We start from the raw sequence: 18,433 nt of genomic DNA, 5'->3' as shown, positions 1-18,433 counted from the left end.
TTAATCAGTATTCTATGGATTTACATAAAAAATCTTTCTCACTTCCATAAACATCTAAAACGTTTAGGACTATAGATATTAAAACATGTAATTAGCATGTATGTCTATAATAAATGCACATATCTGAAACCTGTTCCTAAACTGGGGTCCAGTTTCAGATATGTAAACACTAAATCACTGAGTAAACTCTTTTGTTTAAACATATTTTAGGGGATTACTTACATGGCTATAACAACTAACATATCATTTTTGAGGAAATAATAATAAACTTACACACCACAATGAATTGGTTTCTTTGAATAACAATGTCATAAACCACAGAAGACAAGTACGGTCACTGCCGTAATATCACAACTCCTCATTTTAGAATGTAAGACAAAATATTTAAAGATTGTTTTGGTATACCATTTCAGGTTGAAAAGTCAGTGAAGTAATTTTAGATGATATGTCTAGTAATAAAATAAATTGGTTTCAGACTAATAGATAATGTATTAAGTAAATGTGGTTTTGGCTGTTTTTATCAGTTCAGTGACTATTTTGCAACTACATTGATATAACCTTAACAGTTTATAATTTTTATCACTTATATATGTTAAAGAAAAAAAAAAGGATTCATTCAATGTTAAAGAACAGTAAGGCAGACTTTAGTTAAGGCAAGAGGGCCAATGACGTTTTGCTATGCAGGAGAGAGACTGGACTCACTCCAAATATAAGCAAAAGTGAGAATGTACAGCCAAAGAGCAGATAAGGGCAGTGATTGGAAAATTACTAAGAAACAACACTGAGTAAGAGAGGATTCTGGCTAAATTTACCTAACCTGATTTTTGCTGAAGGAAGGTAGGGTCATTAGACATCACCTGAAAGGGGGGAACGGAGTAGTAAAGCATGAGGAATCTGATTAGGTGTTGCTGGTGTTCATATATTGGGGAATATTTGGCTAAACTGACTTCACAACATTCTTGCTAAAAGTCAAGGTCCATTTGAAAAAGAGCTCAGAGGAATCTGGTTGAGGAGAAAATCTTGTCTCTTGGTTTACGAAAGAAAATGGCTTCCTTATTTTCTTATTCTCTTATTCTTAGCCAAGTATCACTATCAAACTATCATCCCTCACCCTCCACTTAGACTTTTTATATATATTTTTGTATATACATCAAAATTTTTATAATGGCATGTAAATCCCTTTTGTGATCAAGGTCAGCAGTCAGGAAACTAAGCCACATGGGTCAAATTCAGCTATTGTCTGATTTTATAAATAAAGTTTTATTGGAATTCATCCATGCTTAATTAGTTATGTTTTATTTATTGATGATTTCTAGCTATACTGGAAGTGTTAAGTTGTTGTAATAGAGATTATATGGCCCTCAAAACCTAAAATATTTACACTCTGGTGATTACAAAAAAGCTGGCTAAGCTCTGTTTTAGGCCAAAACTTCTATTACAATTTAAATTTTCTTTTGTCTCCTTCCTATGTCTTAAAATCCTATCAAAATGGGTAAATTTTTCGAACCTAATATTATGCTATTTTCCTTTCCTGCACTTTTGCATATGCAAATAGACTTTACCTCAATGAACCTGTTTCCTTTGTCTGCATCGGTAATCATTCACATTTCAAGGCGTAACTTGAATTCCAACCAAAGCCTTAACACCTTTACATTGAAATTGAGCTCTCCTTTTTCTGAACTCTCATGGCATTTACTTTTTCATATTCTAAGCCTTGCTACATTCTGTTATGTGTTAGAATTATTTATGCATATGTTTCATATGCCTCAATAAACACATTAGTTTTTTTGAGAATCATTGCTAGGAATTGCATATCTAATTATCTTTATCATATCCTAGCACACAGCACTTAAAAACTTAGATGTGATAGATACTTTAGTGTTCATTGTATTTCAAAATAGAAGGAATTTAAGAAATGCAAGTATAGACATTTTTCAGTTAAGATGGTGAAGTAGGTGAATGCTCTGCTCACCTTATCTCAGGACAATAGCAATTACAACCAAACTACAGAATAACCATCATTGAGAATCGCCTGAGGTCTATCTGAACCAAAGCCTTACAACTACGGACATACAGAAGTCACCTCCAGATTGGAAGGAGGGGAAGAGACTCGGACGGGCTGGTTGCACAGCAGCGTGTGACCATTAAAAATCCGGGAGGACATCTTGGCTGTGGAGGTGCTCCTCCCTCCATTTTTAAAGCCAGTAATCATTTGACTTAGGGTTTAGTTTGTTTGTCAGAGTTTGATAGAGAACCTGGTCATTATGTATTTGGCTTTAGAGGGATTTGTTTTTCATGGATCAATGACTAGGTGCATTAGTCTCCTAGAGCTGCTGTAAAAAATTTCCACTTCACTGACTTAAAACAACATAAATGGATTACCCTAAATTTCTCTAAGTCAGAAGTCTGACATAGAATTCCGTAAGCTAAAAGCAAGAGTAAGACTGCTCCATATTGCGGACCCTAGGAGAGAATTTAATTCCTTGTGGTTTTAAAAAAACGGTTTTCTCATGGTTGTCAGCCGATAACCATTCTCAGTTTCTAGAGGCCATCTACATTTCTGGCTCAAGGTTTCCTCCCTCTCTTTTTGAAGGCAGTATTAGTCTATTGAGTCCTTCTCATGGCTGATGGCTCTGACCCACTCTTCTGCCTTCCTGTTCCACTTTTACCACTTATTTGATTTTATTAGGTTACTGTGAGATTCTGGAATAATCTCCCTATTTCAAAAACCTACGTCTTAATTACAAAAGTCCTTTTTTCCATGTAAGGTAATATATTTATAGATTCCAGGGATGAGGGCAAAAATATCTTGGGGGAAGGTGGGGTGGGGAATATAATTTTGCCTGAAACACTAGGTATTGAAGAAGACAAAAGAATTAAAGTCAAGTAAAAAAATATTTAAGTGAATGTCAAGGAAAATCACCCACATCTTTGGATCACAAAGATTTTATGGTTGAAAAAAAGTAAATAAATTAACTTAATTGTCAGCAATTGCTACTTTTTCTTCAAGTTTAAAGTTTAAAGTACATGATTCCTTCAACATAGCTGTTCTTTCCAGTTTTGTTGTTTTGTTTTTTTTCCATATATGATGCAACTATTCTCTTAACTTTTTTGAAACATAAAACACCGTGCAGATTTTTAGTGTTTAGACATTCTTTTGGCCAAAAGCTTTGAAAACTAGTTATTTCACTGAAGTATCTGGAGTACCTATATCATATGATTATTTTTTTTTAATATGAATACCTATCACTATGGAGAATGTTATTAGAAGAGCAAAGGATTAAGGGGAGATTCCAGTTGAATTAAGGTCATAATTTAATTTCTTTCCTATCATACTTTGTTCTTACCACTGATTAATTTAAGATTATATTGATCATTTGATTGGTTTTGGTTTGATTCTATTCCTAAACTGTGTTGCTACTGGAGGACAAGCTAGTGTTTTCTTTATTTTTTTCATTGACTTACATAGTGCTTGGCTTATGGCAAGCACTCATTTTGCTTATTCAAATTAAATTTAGAGTCGAAGCAAATCCAATATTTTTCTTTGCTTAAGTTTTAATTAGTTTCCACAAAAGCTATCATATTAGCCCAGCTAAATACCTATTAGTGCATTTTACACAAATGGAATAACCTGAAGGAGCGGGCTTCACTTTCATTTAACCAGCTTTATTACTTTTTAGTGTGGAATGGTAATGCTTTAGGATAAAAAGGAGCCCATTTGATTGCAGGCTTTTGATGACCAAGTATTTTAACAAACTGAAAGAACATCATAAACATGTGCAAAAGTATATGTAATAAAATCATCCTACACATTTAAGGTGGTAGTAAGCAAACTTTTATTTTTAATCTAAATTCAGACATTGTTATTGCTAATAGAAATAAAAATTTTATAGCAAACATAACCCAGTGTATATTATTGAAGCTTTTACTGATAACTTCCTTCAATCAATTTTAATAAAAACCCCAATAGCAGAAAAGTAGCATAACTTGCTTAGTAAATTATAGATCTACCAGCCTGTTACAAAGATATACTATTTCTTACACTAACGGAAACTGGCAATCTGCTGCTGTCTTAATCCATTAAGTTTCATTTTTAAAAGGGCCTCCTTTACACAGGATTATTGAATATGCTTTTGGGCCTCCTCGGGAATTCTCTTGCTGTTATGTTTAGCAATGAGATGTGGACTATGACTCCATACTAAGTTAAAGACTTATTGCTAGCTGTGCTGTATCCACTTTGAATCATCAGATACACTGTCCTACCTGAATTGATCAAAAACATTTTGGTTGCACATGAGGAAGATCTGACTTCAGCTAGTTTATAAAAAGAAAAAAAAAATACTATGAGGGTAATGGCCTGGCTTATAGATCCAAAAGGATAACCCAAAGCTCACCATTAGGAGCAAATGGGACAAAGGACTACAGATCACCAGATTCTAATGCTTTTACTCATGTCTACTACAATGTATGCTCACTTTCTTTCTCTTTCTCCCTTTCTTGCCCCATACTCCCCTTTCTTACTATGTTATTTATTCATGCATTTATTTATTATTTATTTATTTGTTTATTTATTTATTTATTTATTTATTTATTTATTTATTTATTTAGACATTTCCCCCAGCCCATTAATTATGTTTTTTTGGAGAACACTGAATGATACACCATTCCTAGAAACTGAATCTACCAGTAAACCTATAAACGTATTTATGGATTTTTGGTCCCTATGTGCTCTATTTGGCACCATTGAAGGTTATTGATGCATGGTATTTTATACTCTAAAAATAGCCAGGGGCCAGATAAACACTGATCAGATATTGAAATATATTCTAATTCATAACCTTTTTCTCTGGCTCAAATTCCGTAAAGCAGATTTAAAGAAAGTGATTTTGCTGCCCACAGGTCACAGTGCCCAATATATTCCCAGAACCTGCTGAGAAAGCAATTGTAGGCCAAAATTACCTATTCACTACCAACTGAGACCTGCGTCTTTAGGGCTAGGTTAGTACCTTACCCAAAATATAAGTTTATCAGTGACAGTCAGCTTTAAATGAAAGTTCTGCCCAAGTAAGAAAAGGAGAGTAGTTAGGATAAGTAGATTCTCATTTGGAATTTGAACTAGAGATATGATATAGGATTATTCAGTTATTAGTAGGGACAGAGTAGGAGATTCAAATAAAAAGCAGATATAGAGAGAATTATTAAATCACATTAATACAGTGCACTGAAGTGAACCCCTTCTGTGATTAAGGGACCCTTATAGTGCAGCCACCCAAACTGCCTTGGATCCTGAACTCACTTCAAAGCCATCGATTATGTTTCCATTTTGGGGAGGTCTGGGTCTCTAGCTACCTCTGGGTCCTGTAATTGCCTAGTCTCTTTTATTGACACATGGTGCCTGATAATAACTTCATTATTAGAGATAGTCTAAATTGAATTTCTGACTCATGTAATCCAAAGGAGAATAACTGGCACATATCCACTAAGCACAAAAAAAAAAAAAAAATTAAAAACACTGGAGAAAAACATTAGAGTTCATTTGTAACCAAACAGAGTACAAGGAGAATATAATATTGTTAGAACAAAAGGTTTGGTAATTCTTACTTATTTTCTTCCTATATACTGATGTTTGCACCATAAATAGGGAGATGCTGAACAAATTTAATAACATCACATTAGAAATATATAATGTTTGGAACACTCTGCCCTTATGAGACTAATCAAAAAGTGTTATTAGCAATGAACAGAAAAGTGTGGATAATTAGATGATGATTACCTTTAATAGTTATTAATTTCATTTAGATCTATTGAGGGTGGATAATTGGGTGGGTGCTGTGGACTACAATAGAAAACATGGGTAAGTTGAATGAAAGCAAAAGATTTATTTTTAATGAACAAAAGACGCTGAATTTTAATGCAAATTGAAAGAGTAGCTAATTCTGTGGAAATCTGAAGGAATTATTTTAATACATCCTGGCATTCTATTTGTAAAGTTCATAAAGATATGCAGAAGCTTTGAATTAACTCAATTGAAGTACTGGGGTACTTCAGAATATAACTTCAAAAGGTAATATTTTTGTTCTGTTGATGTAAAAATAAATTTATCCTTCAGGTACCAAAATAATGCATTTATTTTACTATTAGTTTATGCTTTATTTCAAGCTATGGTGTAAGATACATATAATGATCTTGTTTAAAAATATTTGTTACATTTCAAACAGTTAATTCAACAGTACCCTGGCTTTTTATAGAGCTGTGGGAGTATCGTCTCTAATAACTGTATTTGAGATTACAATGCCGGGAAATATATCCCAACAACATGGTTAACATATTCTGTGTGTTAGTCATTCATATTTTATTTGTTAAATCCATTTTAGCCACCAAATGATATTTATTAAATCAAAATGGTGTTCGTTGATTTATTTATTGAGTGCTTACCTAGTACTAGGCACTTTTCCTATTTTGCCAGTAAAAACGGTAGCTGACTTTTATTTAATTGTTCATGTGTGCCAGACACTGTGTAGAGCCCTTATATAGATTATCTCATTTAATCCTTATGACACTCATATACGAGGAAGTCACTAGCATTAAAATATTTTTTTTTAAAAAAGACAATTTTGGTGATACAAATGATCTTTAACAATCTCCTTTTTGAGAAATGCAAAATGAGATGAAAGGGCAAGAATCTTTTACAGGATAAAGGACAAAGAAGATACAAACAGAAAATATCTGATTGGCTGAGGCCAGACAGTCAGCCGGGTTTGGGGTGAGAAGGCCCAGAGTTAGCTCAGGTGTTTGAGTAGTGGCTGACTGAATACACTTCATGGAGCATTTGACACAAAAGGCATGCGAAAGTTATCTAAGTTTCAGTTTGTTGACGTGGCACCCCGAGTAGGAGTGGCTCCACCTTGGTGAAAGTTATTTCAATAGTTCTCCCCTTTTGATCATCCTCTTGACCATTCAAGGGGTTTGATAAAAAAATATCAGTTTTAGTGTGACACTCAGTTATCATTGCCTTTTGGTTTCAGTGTAGTAGTCACAAAAGATAATGTCAGACATATTCTCGAAGTTGATTACAGTCTTCTGTTCTCTTTTGTTGTTTTGTTGGAAAGCAAAAGGCTGCCCATGTTCATGTAAAACTTTTGAGAGAATGCAGAATATTAGGAAAACAATAATAATTATCAGCAACAAAGCAATTTCAGTGGTTTGGAGAGTACTCCTGAACCAGGGTCCGCCTGACCCAAAACTGCTAGAATCAAGTAAGTCAACAAATATTCTTGATGAGGCAAATACTTTTTTAAGCCAGTTGACCTGTTTATGTATTTCATGTAACTGTATCTCCATTTCCCCAAAAGGCTTTTTTTTTTTATCAACTGAGAGTGTTTCAGAGAAACTGAGTCATTGGAAATCAGAGAAAGTTTGTGACAGGCTATAGAACTAAAGGATTACTAGCATCCTAGAAAATCCAATAGTTGCCGATTGTGTTACCCTCCTTCGCAATGACCTGAGATATGTGAATAATGGTATTATCTTTTCAGGCATGGGTGAGAAGGATGATAGACAAAAGAATCATGAAGACCTTCTGTAATAATGTAAGAATTAGGAAAAGGATGGTCAGAGAGAGAAGGGGGAAAGGAAATAAATATTCTTGATTCGCTTGATCTGACATCTTGGGAGGAAGCAATCTACCTTAATGTTGGCTACTTCTCTTCCTAGTAAAATTGATGTTGAGGTCTCCAGCATATGAACTGAACCAAATAGTCAGATGGAGCCTTTTTTAGTTTTGAAATATTCACGCAAGCTTTGACACTCTGTATTTGGCCGTGGTGTCAGTGGTCGAGTACTTCATAGGGTTCTTTCCCTAATCTCACTTTTTCAAAAGCATCAGAGTAAAACAACAACTGCATGTAAATTTTAAGGAAAAAAAAAAAAAAAACACTTGAAAATACCCATGTTTAAGAATCTGATGGGAGTTCATTATAATGGAATTGACAAGGAAATTTTGTTATATCTGTGATATAGAATACCTTAAGATAATAACCGGAATTATGATTGTTAATGTAAGGGTGATGATACATTTTTAAGGATTTATCAGTCTAGTTTGGTTTACTGAATTATAGTTTGATGTACATTATTTTGTAGTGTATTTTTTTCATCTACTTTTTTCTCTCCCTCAATGCTCCATTTAATTACTCTGCTTTCCCAAAGCTACATGTATATGAGTACCTCGTTATCTACTTAATCAGCAGAACACTCACTTGAAAGAAACTGAGTCAGCCTCCAGCTCTCCAGACACCAGCACCAAGATGAAATTCTGGACTACGATTCTGTCAGATGACATATCAATCACCCCTAAGACCGGGTTTGAGATAACCATCTCTGAACAAACCAGACACCCTGAGATGTTCTCCGGGACAAGTTGCATGACTAACTTTCCCTTTCCTTTGTTCTGCTTCGTTATGTATACCTATAAACCTAGAAATGGGGAGATGGCCTTTGGGCAGGAGACCACCATCCTCCTAGAATGCCAGCATTCTGAATAAACCTGCTTTTCTTTCCACCAACTGTCTCTCGATAATTGGCGTATTAATGGAAGGCAGCTGCACCTTCACGCAGTAACAATAATGTTACATCACAGCCTATCAGACTTCTAGGAATTTAACACAATGTCTAAACACATATGGATGACATGTATCCACACAAATATAACCTAAGAAGGCATAGTATCATTTCTTATTTGATATTATTTCCCATGTAATTTAACACTTCAAATAAATCTCATTAGTTTAACAATTTACCATTGAGAGATAGATCCTTTGACATTTTCCAAGGACCCTATCGCAAATGTCAAGTAGTTTGTTTGAGGTCAAAAGATTTCATTTAGAATTTGATTTGGGGGAAGCTTATACAAAATATTCATTTAACAAAATTGACAGTTAAAGATTTTGAAGGCAAATACAGCAAGTTACATAGTTGTAAAAAAGAAACTTAGCTCTTTTAATGTTAAGAAAATGTGGTTTGCTTGAGTAATCAAATACCTGATAAAGACAACATAAAGCACGGTAAATTATTTTGGTGAGACACAAAATCTTTGCTTTCTAGGTTGATTACTTAAAAGATAAAGAGAAACAACTTTCTTTATAATTTCTTATTAAGAGAAGACTAATAATTTAAGAAAACTCTGTCCTCCTTAACAAAGAGAAAACAAAATTCTAATTTTACATTGGTGTACTTTTTATATTAAAATTCATTTTCAACTTAATTAATTCCATTCCAAACTCCCTCACAGACAGTGCCATGAGAGCTAGTACATTGTTGTGATGCAACAGCCATGAATTGTTGTCGAGAAGTTCAGGTTGTTTTCATCTAACATTTTCATGCAGCCTTTTCAGCACTTCCAAATAGTAAACTTGGTTAACTATTTGTCCAATTGGGACACATTCATAATGAATAATCCCTCTGATATTAAAAAAGGTTAGCAACATCATTTTGATTCTTGAATGGACTGACAGAACTCTTTCGGTCATAGAGAATTGGTTTACTTCCATTGTGTACTTTGACTCTTTGTTTCAGGGTCATTGGTACACCCACATTTCATCACCAGTAATAACACTGCCCTCAACATCATCTTGCCTCTCCAAAACATCTTGGCAAACTTTAACTCTTCTTTATTTTTGTTCATCAGTGAGCTCTTTTGGGACCTTTTCTGCACACATCCTTTTCATGCCAAGATTTTTAGTTAAGATTTTCCTAACTGTTTCTCTATCGATGTGTATTTGGGCTGCTATGCTTCTCACAGTCAGCTGATGATTTTGACGCACAAGTCAATGCATTTTGTCACTGTTTTCGTCAGTTCTGGTTATTACTGGCCACCCTGACCTCGTCATCAGTGACAGGTTCTCTCCCCTCAGAAATAGGTTGAATCCGTTTTTACACTGCCGTTTTCTTCATGGCATTATCCCCATAAACTTGGACTACATGTCCCTGATTTCACTTCCACTCTTGCCAAGTTCAACAAGAAATTTAATGTGTGTTTGTTGCTTTAATTCAAGCTCAGACATTCTCGTGATGGCACACAAAAGCATGCAAGAACAATAATGAACAACACTCAGCGAGACACCACCACATGTCAACATGAACAGGCTGTGAGACACTGATATACCAAAGTTATGAAATCTTACTGAGCTGTTTGTACAGTGCTGCCAATGAAAACGCAAAGTGGGGGGTTCACAAATTTAATTGTCAGATCCTGTATATTTTTCTTCAGAGTAAAATTTTCAATCTGGCCCCACATTTTTATTAATAGACCCAAATATCTTTAGGTCTTCTCTAAAAAGAATCCAAAATTAAATAAATCCGTGTTCTGTAACTAATGTTTCAGTATTTTATCTTATTTGAAAATGTTATAGATATTCAAGGAACATTCATCATTTAACATCTCAGTATAACTTTAAGGTTTCAAGTTACCGAAGAAAAAAGCTTGGAAACTATTCTTAGGTAGACATACCATAAAGTATAATTATTGTTAAAAAATCCATTTATAAACTTTTATCATATATATATGTATATATATATATATATACACACATATATATGTGCATATATATGTATATATGTACATATATATAATGTATTTGGTTTTAGCAACTATGTTTAGATTACTCATGAAAATTTTATGAGAAATTAAATAGCTAATCATTATTTTAAGTTATTTTCTTTCTGAAAAATTCTGTAACTGAGGTAACATAAGCTTATATGACTTTTAGTTACCCTAGGTGGAATAAAAGCTGTATGGCCGCATTATATTTAATATTGATAGCTCAAAAGAGATGCCTTTTTTAATTAAATCAAAAAGTGAAACTAGCTTTTATTTGCTAAAGATATCCTGATCATGTGAACTTGAAAAACATTTGGGTTAGCTTTTTATTCCTGAGAATATATTTGATTTATGTAAACAAATTTCTTAAGTCAATTATTTGGGGCTATTTACAAATTACTTTGGAAATACATCTGAATGTAGAAAAATAGCACACATCTATAACATACACATATACAGAGGGTGACAAAAAAAGTATATACATTTTAAGAAAGGAAAAAAACTGCATTAAAATTCTAATACTCAATATATACCGATAACAAAAGATGAATACAAGTCACGTTTGACTTCTACATTTGCAAGAGGTGCTCAAAGTGGTTACAATCGGCATAATTTTAATACAGTATTTTCCTTTATTAAAATATGTTAGCATTTTTTGACTACACCCTCTGTAGTCATACATAAAAAAACAATAAGCAAAAGCAAACAGAGATCTTGCGGCTTCCATTTAATATTTTAACCATAAGATAGGTCTGATAAAACAAAACTCACTAGTTTGTAAAAAAACAGTTGGATCCAAATTGTTCTGTCAGAGAGAATAAGTTACGGTTTCATGCTCAGATGGTTTAAACTAGTATTTGTTGAGAAAACTTTAAGAATTTTTCACTCCTCCTAGTTTACAAACAGCCTTAGCTTCCTCCCATATTTTTCCCTTCTGATAACAATCATCTCCCTGAAGTTTGCATTTCAAAGAGATGGCCCTCAGTTCCTAGAGAAGAGGAGGTATAATGTTTATACCTCAAAGTCACCGAGAAAGAAGGTAAGTTCCTCCAAGAAGTACTTGTGTTTCCTAAGGACAGATTTATTACAATAACTACAAGCCTGTTGAGATGAATATAAAAGTTTCTGGGATGGGTAAAATATAGGCAGGCTTTTCAGTTCTGATAACAATTGGGTCCATCAGATAAATTGTGCAAGTTGTACAATATCTCAAAGAACTGGGTGTAACCTGAACTGTATCAAAGCACTGACCCACCCATCCAATGGCAATATCTTCAATTTGTTTCTTTATATCAGGGAGAAGATCAGAAGTCAGAAATCAAAAAATGTCTATGTTGTGAATTTAGAGCCCTTTGTCTTAATTTATTTTCCCAAGTGCGCCAGTGATTTATGCTTTGGATTTTCCTTGAGACTTTGTTAAGTCCCCTAACAGCTGCCATCCTTTGTACATTGTCAATCAAATTAAATCCCCCTGAACCCTTCCAAGATCCCAGAGCCTTTCACACAGGGGAGTGGAGCTCAGATCCCAGAGAGACTTACCCTTAATTATTGGTGATAACAAGAGGAACAGTGAACTAAAAGGGTAAGGCAGGCATCTCACCTGAGCGTGCATCTTATCCTGCAGGCAATAAACAGTCAGCTTTGAGTCCCATTCTCATAAGCAAAATCTGTTAAAATATAATTAAAGAAGACAATTTAGCGGATACAATCAAACTTTATGACTTCACAAAGTGGACAATTTCCTTTTGGAGAACTGAAAAAGGGGTGGAAGGCGGAAAGCTTTTATAAGGTAAAGAAAAGAACAAGGAAGAGACAGACAGAAAATATCTGATTGGCTGAGGTATAGTCAACCATGTTTGGTGGGAGAAGGTCCATTGTTGTCTTGGTGTTTGGGGATTGGCTAAGTGAATATATTACTGGGAACAACTCCCTTGATTGAAAGAATTCAGTCAAGAGACAGAGTTAAGCAAGTTGCAGATAACAAGGTTCATTAATAAGCAAGTACACTCTGAGCATGCAGCAGGCTGACCTGAGGGTGGGTGGCAGCCTCTCCTTACATTGTGTGTGAATTCTTATCGCCAGCCATGGGTAGAATTGTCTCCCCCAGCCCTCCACTACAGTATCTTCCTCTTTTTCTGCTGATGTGTCTAGTCCTCCCTTCTTGTTCCCCAGGGTATAAGTGTGAGCCCATCAATTTTCCATAATTTATTTGAGAAGCCCACTAAAGGGGGCGAAATCACAATGTGCAGTCCTGGACATCTGGGCAAGCAGGGTGTACATAATGATAAGCAGGATGTCTGTGACCCAAGCCAGAGCAAAGGCAAGGGCCTTGGGTTGTCCCTAATGGTGGTCTGAGCTCGGCTAGTCCCTCCTCCCCGTGCTCATTTCTGCCTTTCTACCTAACCTATCAAATATGCTGCATTTCTTGTCAAGCAAAACATTTATAGGGCCATGGACATTATCTATATTTTGGTTTGCTGACTTGGTAGCCAAGGCAGGGGTGGCTCCATCTTGGGCCTAGAAAGTTATTTCAACACCAGACATTCAGAAGGTGAAAGAAATTTGCCATAAGTCCCTAAGATGGAAGCTGTTAAAGTAGGAATTCAAACCCCAGTCTACCTACAAAAACTTCAAACATTTTGCAGTTTCTTAAAGTGATCTTTGAGACTCATACTGTTTGCAAAATTCTCTAAGTTGTAAATAATTTTCATATGAGCAAATGCATAGTTTTAAAATTATGAGGCATTTGACTTTGACAGTTCTACTTATAAAACTCAAATGCAAATATATCTGCAACAGCATTAATAACAAATTATTACTGCTATTGCTCTAGAAAGGTAGAGTGGAAACACAAAAACTGGAGGTTATTATTTGTCTGAGAAATCCACACTTGCACAGAGAATCCACACTGCATTATTTACTGTTAAAAAGGAAGAAAGCACATGCCGCCACATTTAGATGTGTTACTTGCTGACATCATCTTACATAATTAATTGCCAGTACTCTTTTCTAAACCAGTTGAACACAAAAGCTAATTCTTCAATACAGGCATATAGGCTATTTAATAGATTAACACTTTCTGTATGCATTCATCCAAAGTGAAAGATTTAATTAACGTTCTTTTTTCTTTTTTCCCCCCTGAGTTTATGTGTTTGTATTCTGCAGTAGGTGGTCTACCGGACTTATGTTTGAATTGGGAAAATGATGTTTCAATATAAAGGCTTTCTAAGCACAAATTATACTGTGTAAGTCAGGGAGAAAAAAAAGGAAAATGCTTTCAAAATTATGAGCATAGCATAGAATTCTTATTTTAACATCTAACATCTTAATTTGCTCAATAAATATTTATTCATTCAATAGCAGCACTAATTGACAAACCATTATTTCAAAACTGCCACTGGAAAAGAGATACTTCTGGTCTAAGTTTTAGTTTCGTTTTTCCTTTTAGAAGGAAAATACCCCATTGAAGAAAACATCTGGTATTTTATATAGATTGCATGGCCAATTTGTATTATGATATCAATTATCATTAAAATGTCTGTATGTTGATTCAGGTATAAAAAGCAAAATTAGTATTATTTATTTATATTATGAAAAGTTTCCATTTCAATAAATTATTTTATGTACTTAAATTTTAAATAAACTTTCCTTTCCTGATTCAAATGTATTACATTTATGAGCAGTATGACATTGGTGAGGAAATCTAAAACACCAAGACATTTTTCTGTCTGCTTATTGAGTATTGTGGCACTCCTTTTGTTTCAAGAAAATCAAGAATTGGAGTTAACACTACAATAAATCTTTGAAAACCTTTTCCGTGACTAAAAAAGTGAGTGTAAGCAAAGGATTATTAAAGATCATTAATTTCAACATCCTCTACTTTTTCCAGCCATTCTATAAACTGACAATGTTTCACAACATCTACATTTACATAACAAATGGTTAACAATAATATCCATGAAATCTTTCACAGAATCCCATTCAGAAAACTGCAAAATATTTTCAACATGTATCCTAGAGTGGATAAAGTAAAAAGAAAAATTATGCTAAGTTAAATAAGTCAGACAAAAAAAGTTAAGAACCATATGATTTAACTGATATGAGGGATATAAAACTGAAAACAACAAAGGAACAAGACAAACAAATGAAGAAACAAAAACTCATAGACAGACAATAGTTTAGAGGGTAGGTAAGGGGGTAAATGAGGGTAAAGGGATCAAATATATAGTGATGGAAGGAGAACTGACTCTGGGCTGTGAACACACTTGTGATATATAGATGATGTATTACAGAATTGTACACCTGAAACCTATGTAACTTTACTAACAATTGTCACGCCAATAAACTTTAATTTAAAAAAAAAGAAAAAGGAAATTATGAGTCTCTTGTTTTAAAATTCCAATGTCTCCATATCTTTCAGCTAACATAACTGGAACAGCATAGACCATGATTGAAACTAATTTTCCTTATCTAGTGGAATTCTCCATTGACTGATATAAAAACACAAAAATAATTTCTATCTCACAAGTATGTCTTGGGCTAAAAATTGACAATATTTATTTGTAAATTTGGAAGTTTTTTGAGATAATATGTATTCAAAGAATACCTGCTGGTGTCTTTAATATTGTGATTTATACATGCTTTCAAAATATTATTTGCAATTTTTATAAATTTGGATCAACATTTCTTTGATATGGTTATAAAGGTCTGAAACACTACGGGTTTTTGCTTTATGACTTGATTGAATATATTTTACTTTTTTGAAAAACATGATCCCATCTCTCAGAGAGGCAGCATGCTTAGAATCTTATTTTAGCAATTTTAATAATAATAATAAACTTTTTCTGTGTCTGATATAATTATTGTGTTAGTGCAAAAGTAATTGTGGTTTAAAAGGTTAAAAATAATTGCAAAAACAACAATTACTTTTGCACCAACCTAATACTTCAAATACCTTGGGGAGTACTTAATGAAATGATGTCTTTGGGAAAGGATTTCAGTCATTGAAAGTAAACAACTAAATTTAAAGGAATTAAATATAAAACATAGGTTGAGGCGTAGGTATCACATGCAAAGTAAAATCATCATCATCATTATCATCATCTTGGTTAAACTATGCATGCGTCAACGTATAGAAGAAGCTTCCTGAATAACAACTGTACTCCAAAAGTGTGATTATAAATTCAAACATTTAGTAGCAAATTTTTATTCCTTTTCATTTTTTAAATTGAGGTATAATTGATATACACGTCACAGCACATATTTAAAGCATATTTTATGTTTTTAACATATATATATATATATATATATATATATATATACGTTAAAAACATATACATATATATATAACTTGTGAGGGATGGCTCCATGAAGCCATCCCTCACAAGTAAGGTAACAAATATATCCATGCCCTCCAAATGCTTTCTCCTGTTCATCTGTTTTTATAAACTGTGGTAATAATACTTAACATGAGATCTATCTTCTTGTATTTTTACTTGCATGATAGAGTACTGTTAACTATAGGTGCAATGTGGCACAACAGATTTCTAGAACTTCTTAATCTTGCATAGCTGAAATTTTGCAATTGCTGAACAGTGACTCCCTATTTCTCACTTCCTCTCTCTAAGCAACCACGACTATACGTTCTGCTTCTACGAGCTTAACTGTTTTAGATACCTCACATAAGTGGAATCATGTAGTATATGTCCTTCTGTGACTGGCTTATTCGAATTAGCATAATATCATCCAGTTGACACATGTTGTTGAGTACGGCAATATTAACTTCAATTTTAAGGCCAAATAATATTTAATTGTATGTATATAACACATTTTCTTTATCCTTTCAGCTATTGATGGACATATAGATTGATTCCATATATTTGGCTACTATGTATAATAGTTTAATAAACATGAGAGAGCAGATATAGTTCCAAGATCTTGATTTCATCAGTTGCATCTTTATACACTAACAATGAACTATGTGAAAAGGGAATTAAGAAAATTATCCCATTTATATTAGCATCAGAAAGAATACTTAGGATTATGCTTCACCAACGAGGCAAAAGACTTGTACACCAAAAACTACAAAACATTGATGAATGAAATTAAAGAAAGCACAATTAGAAAGAAAAACATGGGTTGGAAGACATAATATTGTTAAGATGTTCATACTTTAATCAGTCAACAGAGTCAATGCAATCCCCATCATAATCCCAATGGTACTTTTTTTACAGAATTAGGATAAAAAAACAATTTTAAAATTAATATAAAACCACAAAAGAACCCAAATAGCCAAAGGAAAGCTTGAGAAAGAAAAGTGATGATGAAGACTTTTATACTTCCTGTTTTCAAAATATATTACAAAACTACAGAAATTAGAATGGTATGATACTGATATAAAGACAGACATTTAAACCAATGGAATACTTGGTGTAGAGTAACTCTGACTCACTGAGGGAGAGACTCCTTTCCCTCTAATCCAATCTCCAGTTAGGCCTACCAGTCTAAAGGCCTGGCCACTCAGTTTCTATTGCAAGACAAAGCAGTATAGCTCTCCATTGCCATTCCACAAGATTGAGGTAAAATGCATTGACTGCAATAGGATGGGATGGGATGGGATAGCATAAGATGATAGGATAGGATAGGATAACCCAGAAATAAACTCACACATGCAAGTTCAACTGATTTTCAATAACGATGCCAAGAATACAAAATGGGGGATAGGACAGTCTCTTCAACAAATGGTGCAGGGAAATCTATATAACCACATGAAAGAGAATAACATCGGACCCTTATCTCACATTATTCATAAAAAATAACTAATCAAAATAGATTAAAGAGTTAAATGTAAGATCTGAAACTGTAAAACTCTAGAAGGAAAATAAAAACAAAGAAGAAAAAAGCTTTTTCACTTTGGTCTTGGCAATGATTCCTTGGATATATCGACAAAAAGAGAGTTATCAAAAGGAAAAATGCACAAGTGGGACTGTATCAAATTTAAAAAGCTTCTGTGCAGCAAAGGGAACAAATGACAGAATGAAAAGTCAACCTATGAATGGAAGAAACTATTTGTAACTTGTATATCTGATTTTCTGATAAGAGGTTAATATCTAAAATATATAAGAAACTCCTACAACTCAATAGTGATAAACATACCCAAATACTCCAATTTTGAATATGAGCAAAATACTTGAATAGGCATTTCTGCCAGGAATACACAGAAATGGTCAACAGGTATGAAAACCTGTTCCACATCTCTAATCATCAAGGAAATGCAAATCAACATCACAATGGGCCCATGACCTCACACCTGTCAGAATGGCTTATAATCAAAGAAGCAATAACTGTCGACAAGGATGTGGTGAAATAGGGATTTATATGCATATTGGTCAAAATGCAAATTGCCACAGCCATTAATGGTAAACAATATAGAAGTTCTTCAAAATATTAAAAAACTAAAGCTACAATATGATCCAGTGATCCCACTTCTGAGTATATAGTCAAAAGAACTGAAATAAGGATATCGAAGAGATATCTGGATTAGTCCTTCAGAATGAATATTATTAAGAGGAATCAAGTTTGCTCTTGAAAAAAATATTACCCAAAATTCCAGTTATGAATATTTATACTTATTTTTCCTCAAGAAATCACAAAACGGGTTATATATCGAGGAAAAAATCATTAGAAAGAACAATATGCATTCTACATTACTTTTTTTGATTTTAACTGAATTCCATCTAATAATCATAAGTAATAAAGTAAATGTTTTAGCCTTAAGGAAATGGCAAAATTATTTTCGGTGTGTTTATTCTTCTCCTTCAACCTCTGGTATACTTTTGA

This window comes from Rhinolophus hipposideros (assembly GCF_964194185.1).
Source record: "Rhinolophus hipposideros genome assembly, chromosome: 11".
NCBI classification, from domain to species: domain Eukaryota; kingdom Metazoa; phylum Chordata; class Mammalia; order Chiroptera; family Rhinolophidae; genus Rhinolophus; species Rhinolophus hipposideros.
Note: the sequence above shows the minus strand (reverse complement) of the source record.